This window comes from Diaphorina citri, unplaced genomic scaffold, assembly GCF_000475195.1.
Source record: "Diaphorina citri unplaced genomic scaffold, Diaci psyllid genome assembly version 1.1 scaffold180, whole genome shotgun sequence".
Classification (NCBI taxonomy): Eukaryota; Metazoa; Arthropoda; class Insecta; order Hemiptera; family Psyllidae; genus Diaphorina; species Diaphorina citri.
The window spans coordinates 66,734-74,031 of NW_007377617.1; the positions used below are offsets into that span (position 1 = coordinate 66,734).

At 36.9% G+C, this 7,298-nt stretch overlaps 1 long non-coding RNA gene across 2 annotated transcripts; it reads left to right on the forward strand.

Annotated features, from left to right (window-relative positions):
* The first annotated feature begins 1,438 nt into the window (after window positions 1-1,438).
* LOC113465900 lies at window positions 1,439-2,826 on the forward strand. Of its 2 annotated transcripts, none has more exons than XR_003390486.1 (2): window positions 1,439-1,616; window positions 2,069-2,826. It is a non-coding gene; the product is annotated as an uncharacterized LOC113465900 (long non-coding RNA). The 2 variants fall into 2 exon arrangements; XR_003390487.1 differs by having other exon boundaries at window positions 1,459-1,511.
* The last annotated feature ends 4,472 nt before the right edge of the window (window positions 2,827-7,298 follow it).

Below are 7,298 nucleotides of genomic sequence, written 5' to 3' on the forward strand. Positions count from 1 at the left end.
GAATTGAATTGAATTGAATTGAATAATTGATATTTTATTTTTACATTTTTAAATATACAATGAAAACGTCCCTAAGCTAATTCTAACTTGTAATGGGATGTCCTCTCCACTCTAAATAATAATTAATTTAATTTACAATAACATTTCAATGGTATAATGATATTATTCTACAAATTCTACATACATATCTACTTTATCAGAATTCATTGCAAGCCATGGTATGGAAAGTATAAATCCAAATTGCAATTCATTGCAAGCCATGGTATGGCAAGTATAAATCCAAATTCCGGGAGAGAGATAGAAGGAAAGAACTAGCAAAGGAAAGAGAGAGGAGAAGGAGGGGAGAAAGCGAAGGAAAGAGAAAGAAGAGGGGAAATAACAGATAAGGACAATCTTTTACCCACTATTAGAATATTGACTACAAACCTACTCACCTACATAGCGTATGATACAACATACATATTAATAACACATTTCAAATCTATTCTTTCTTGTGCCCATTACATATCTCTAAGTATCTATACACTTACACTTACACTTACATCCATGGCCACGCATACCCTAGTAGGTATTTGGCCTCGCCAACTTTTTGCCTCCATAGAGCCCGGTTGATATTTCAAATCTATTCTTTCTTGTGCCCATTACATATCTCTAAGTATCTGTACCTACACTAATATAAGATCACAACAACATATTATGTAATTATAATAAATATTTAAAAAAAGGTAAATTTGTACAATATAACAGTAAATTTTGAATTGGGTGCCTACAATGCCTACGTAGATAAGTACGTATCAGTGTAATTATCGTGATGCTAATAATAATAGATTAATAATACCTATCTAGTACGCCAACAGTCGTTCTTTGATTTTCTTTTTAACTAAAATCATCTTTTTTTCATCAAGGAAATCTCGGCAATATGTGTTGAGTAGTGAAGGGATGACAAATTCTAATCTTCTATCTCCATATTGCACGGTGTAAACTCGACTTCACTTCTTTTTCCTTTTTTTTTCACTTTTTTTTCGGGGTGCGAGAAGATGTTTCCGTCTGGTAAACTTTTAGTTCATAGTGAAATTTATGAGAAGAAAAGAAAGTCAACCTGCCAGACAGCAGTCCGGGACTGAGCGTCTAAACGGCCCTTAAAAGTCTCGAAACGGCTGGTTTTGCTTTCTGCTATCCTGTCTTCCTTCTTTCTATCAAAGATCTTTCGACCATCAGAGATGAATGTTTCATTGGCCGAAGCAATTTAGCAATGAAACAACTGCTACATTAGTCATGTAGTGTGTACCGTAGCATGCCCATCCCGTAGTATGTCTCCCATCAGACGGGCGATAAGAGGAAGAGTACACATTTTTTCAATCCTTATAATACAAAGGGCACTATTTATTTAACTTGCATTACATTTGTCTGTTTGTTTCCATTCCACCAACCAATACTCTTGAACTGTTTAGTTTGATTTTGGCGACGCGCGACGTTTGCGTTCATAAGTTCTCAGATTTTAGGGTCTTCAGGTGTTTCAAACTTTTAGAAATTCATTTATTGAAAATATTTAAATTTTTAAATAGGAGTTATAACATTTAACATTTCAAGAGTTCCATTTATTTACACATCAATTGGTAAAATAGAATAGAATAGAATAGAATAGAACAGGGGTTCTCAACCTTTTAGTAAACACGTACCACTTGAAATTTTCAGAGATTTTGACGTACCACCTTATATTTATATATGGCTAGCAAGGTGGAGGTTGCAAGATCGAGACCCACTTATGACATTTTTTTAATGATGTTTCTTGATTCGTTCAATAATAAAATCACGATTTTTTTAGTTTCTTATCAATTATTTTGATTAATTATAGTCTTAAAACCCCACCATTCAACATTTTTTATTGTTATTATTAATATATGACTGCGTAGTGCGTACCACCTAAATGTATCCGCGTACCACCAGTGGTACGCGTACCACCGGTTGAGAACCTCTGGAATAGAATATACCTTGTTTATCCTGCCAAAATGAGACTGAAAAGTCCCTTTACTCCCGCAGTCTAAACAAGGTCTTATTTATTTCATAGGTATAGTTTAAACATATGTAAATAAAAAACCTTGTTTAAATATTTAAAAAACAAAAGAAAAAAAAATAAAAACAAAAATATGTGATAAAGTATTGTTTGTTTGAAAACAATGATTGTTTGAGGGGTTTAACATTAATTTTCTGCCTCATTTGCTCCGAAAAACAAAATTTCACCAAGACCTTAGTGCCATAAATCTTGTGCTCTTGTGCATCATGGACCAAAAAGAAGAACTCACCCTTGAACCAACCCCTCAGCAGAAGTGGCACAACGTACTTCTAACATTCTATCGAAAGTATGGCATGCTGATACTCGTGGCCATTCTACTTCTGGTGGTCCCTTTCAGCAGCTACAGTCTATCAGTCAATGCAAAGGACACTACGCTGATCAGTCAAAATGGATTTCTATGATAAAAAGAATAAAATAAAATGATTAAATAATAAATAAATAAAATAATAATAATAATGGTGGTTGGGTGGAAGAGATGACGTAAATAAGAACCCTACCAGGTAAACCAAAGCTCTAAAACAGTGGTTCTCAAACTTTTTTTTGCATGGCGCCCCCTTTGGGCATATTCTCATTTTTTCACCCCCCCCCCTACCTTACCCAACCCCTCGGAGGTCAGCGGAGGTCATTACCAACACACAACTTGCTCCTATATTTGGTTTTAATTATCACTAGAGTTGGAGACTAAGAACCTGGTAGGTAATTTTGGTATAAATTTGATTTTTTTTTTTTATAGGAAAAGCTCGCGCCCCCCCTGATTTGTCTCCACGCCCCCCAGTTTGAGAACCCCTGCTCTAAAACGTGTTTTGACACTAAAACTGACCATCGAAGCTGATGTTTTGAACGTTTTCTTTGTGGATTTTGGCCCCTTACCCCTTGCGATATTATTGATTGTAAGTGAGAAATCCCCTTTTCATTGGCTATTTATTAGAATTTACCATCAAATCAATGTCAAATAGATATGCAGTCTGTTATTATTTTGAACAATCACAGGGATTCATTCTTGTGATCATAAATCCAGCATTCAAGGGCCAATAATGAAGACATTTTCCTAAAGAGAAAAAGAAGAAGGAGAAAAAGGAGAAGAAGAAGAAGAAGAAGAAGAAGGAGGAGGGGGAGAGGAGGAAGAAGAAGAAGAAGAAGAAGAAGAAGAAGAAGAAAAAGAAGGAGGAGAAGAGGTAAAAGTAAAAATGGAAGGGAAATAAAATAACTCGGTTTTGAATAGTGAAACGAACAATAGGTTTATTATGAAAAGAAATGAAAGAGAAGGAGGAGGAGAGGGAGGGAGAGGGGGAGGAGGAGGAGGAGGAGGAGGAGGAGGAGGAATAAAATCGTTTCTTTATTGAGGAATATATGGGGTGACCTAATAATAATTTTCATTTTGCTACAATCAAAAAATCAAATCATGAATAAAATTCTTTGTTATAATATTTTCCAAACGGGATACTTTGTCAAGTAGCATTATAACAAGAGGTAGAATTAAATATACTATGTCTTCACTTGACCAGTCCAAGACATAGTAGGTATATTACCAGTGAAGTATATTACAGTATAGAAGTATAAGTACCCAGACATAGTATATTACAAGTTTATTACTAGTTAAAATTCTTCGTGTTAAAGCAGAGCTGTTTCACAACTTTTGTGGTAATGGTGATAATATTACTTTTATTTAACAATAATTAAAAAACATGATGAATAACAATTGAACAAGCAAAATGACAAACATAAAATGTACAGATTAATAATTTGAATTTTTGCTATGCTAATCAATAAAATTGTTTGTTTTTTAACATAGTAAGTATTATAAACCCAATGTGGATGTTACAAAACTTTTGAACGGCTCCTATTCCGTCCTCTTTCTCTCCACGATTTCAGGACAGTAAGACTTCCGTTGTTACGGTTCCCTCTATCGAGTTTGCGCCACCCAGTATAATATTTAAATTGAGTGAAATCAGACGGACAAACAAATTTCAATGAGAGAGAGAGAGGGAGGGGAGAGAGAGGGAGGGGAGAGAGAGAGAGAGGGAGAGAGAGAGAGAGAGACGAAGAAGAGAAAAATAGAGTAAAGTTACAGGGTTGCAACTTTTTGAGAGGTTTCAATTTAACCCTTTGAACTTCATTTCAGTTGAAGGTTTATTTGTTTGATATGGGTTTACCGTCACTGTCTCACTGTTTCTATAGGTACAACTGCTGAACTTTTTAGTAACACGGGGTTTTACCTATCATTCGGAGACAAGCTACCCGCTTGCTCACATTGACTTCACCCAGATTGAGTGGGGCCAGGAAAAGCCGGCAGCACACTTTTCCCGGCGATTTCAACGTCCCAGGCTAGCTTCAGTTGAAGTTGCTGAAAAGTTGTATTTTCCTAACGGAAACGGAACCAACTCCGATGGCGCTCCCATCTTGGATTTCCTATGGTTTTAGTACAGGCACCATCAACCCAAAAGAGGAGAAACGAGTTTCAAAAAAAAAAAAAAAAAAAAAAAAAAAAAAAAAAAAAGGAAAAAAAAAAAAAAAATTTTTTTTTTGTGGCCCCCCTCTTCTGGGGTTTTTTTTAGAAAAAAAATGGCGAAAGGAAAATACCTACAACTAAACTATCCATGTACTGAACCACAAGAGCGCTGAAATTTATGGGGAAAATGCAAATTCTGCCCTGGTATTATTATTATTATTATTATTATTATTATTACTTCTACTACTTGAATCAGGGGTTCCCAAACGTGCTCAAGCCACGGACCACTTTTGAATTTCTTGATTTCCAACGGGCCTCTCAGAAGTCAGCACTTCCCCCCATTCTTATTTGATGAAAGTACCTACATTATTTTAGTTTTACAATATTGTTCCCCCTTTTTTAGGGAGAAAAAAATGACTTTTTTCCACCTGAATAGAGAATGGATTTTTTTTTCTTCTGGTCCACCTCGCGGACCACAGTTTGGGAATCCCTGACTTAAATGGAAGATGGAAGACTTGAAAAACCGCGACTTGAGAAGGCAGCTTGAATGGAATTCTCTCTTGGTACGTGGTATTACGGGGTTTGGGGTTTTTTCAAAATGTGCACCTACAGGGTGTGCTAGAAAATACTGAGACACAGTAAAAAAAAAAAGGTTGTTCGACAACGGAAACTGTAACTGCTAAGGTCTTATCGTCCAGAAATCGAAGAAAGTAGAAGGACAGGATAGGAGAAAGCCAGCCGTTCCGAGAACGAATCCAATCTGTTTAGAATAAAGTTCGGCCCGGGCTGTAATCCAAGCCGCGACCAAGGCGCTTACAAGGCGTGAAGGCGCTACTCTCCGACCTAACCAGACTGACAAATTGTAGGGTTACTGTGGTGTTTTTTTTTTTCAAATGTTTTAGGGCAGATAAATATGTAAATTTCAGGGATCACTTACCTGCCTACCTACCTAACCTGTTAGAGGCTTATGTGCTTAATAGAAAGTAGAAGGACAGGATAGGAGAAAGCCAGCTGTTCCGGGAACAAATCCAATCTGTTTAGAATAAAGTTCGCCCCGGGTGGCAATCCAAGCCGCGACCAAGGCGCTACTCTCCGACCTAACCAGACTGACAAATTGTAGGGTTACTGTAGTGTTTTTTTTTTCAAATGTTTTAGGGCAGATAAATATGTAAATTTCAGGGATCACTTACCTGCCTACCTACCTAACCTGTTAGAGGCTTATGTGCTTAATGTCCTTTATGTTATTACCCTGATGAAAAAAATACTTTTTTAATCTCACCTGAGGCCAGTATATAAAAAAAGTGAGTTTTTTTTCAAGGTTTGGTAGAAGGAACTGTAACGGCTAAGGTCTTATCGTCCCCAAAGCGAAGAGAAAAGAAAGACAGGATAGGAGAAAGCCAGCCGTTCCGAGGACGAACCTCACCTGTTTCGAATAAAGTCCGCCCCGTGCGGGAATTGACCCTGAGACCTAACGCTTACAAGACAGACGCGCTAAACTCCATCTTCAAGTTAACTAGACTGGCACATCAATATTTATGCCACTGGTTACTCAGATTAAGCAACGTCGAGGATGGTAAGTGTCTGGCCCTGATCTCCTAATGGAGGGACAAAAATAGAAAGCGCACAAATTAGTATTCCGGGTGACTTTCAGTTAAAATTAAAAATATATTATAGCAGCCATTTTTTTTTTTTTACACGATTATGATGACGCTCATAAAAAAGCTTTTTACCTTTCTCTCCCAACTCCCTACCTCCCTCTCTATCTCTCTCTCTCTCTCTCCTCTAATTCTCTCTCCATATTTATCTCCATTTCCCTTTCTCTCTCTCTATCTCTACCTCTTTCTTCCACTACCTCTAATTCTCTCTCCATATTTATCTCCATTTCCCTTTCTCTCTCTCTATCTCTACCTCTTTCTTCCACTACTCTGTCATTCTACCTCTCTATTTGTCTCTAATTTCGTCCCTCCATCTTATTTTTCCGGGAGCCGCAGCCGGGAAAAGTCAGGAGCATGCGATCCATGAACTATAGGTGCATTCAATGTTTTTCTGCGCCAGGAATAAATTATTATTATTATTTTGTGAGATAAGCAGCTAGGTTATTTATTTTACAACATTACCTGTTTAAGATTCGATTCTGGAGGACAATGAAAATCATTCATTTTCTTTCAAAACAATCTCTCCACTTTGCGTTTCTCATTTCGATTTTTTTTTGGGTTTGATAGAAGACTAGCGTCTGGCTATGGGACTATAAACAGGGAGGAGAACAGCTAACCCTAACCAGCCTAGCAAGCTGGCAGTTCCTCAAAGGGTTCTCTCTGCTGGCAGAACCTTTTTCTGGAATGGGAGCCAAATAAGGAATGGTTGCGTTGCTTTGTTTTTTTTTTTTTTCCGTCTGCAGGGATGGCTTGCACAGTTTCAAACCTTTTTAAGTGGGCAAATTCCCACCCTGAATGCACCCCTGAGGTGCTTTCCAAGTTCTTGCGAATTTGTATTCCGAATGGCAAACTTCTCGGGATTTTCTTTCCTGTTTTCAAAATTTATATTAATAATAATATTTAATTTAATTTAATTTAATTTTATTTATTTATCATGCTCATTCACAAAAATATTATGCACAATTTACATACAAATACTTAATACTAATGTAATCTTACATACTAATATTAATTTTTCTTTGAAGATCAATGCTTCAAGAAATAAGAAAATTCACCCTGCTAACGTTCCCTCTCTCTCGCTCTCTCCTTTTCTCTCTCTCTCTCATCCTCCTCCCTCTCT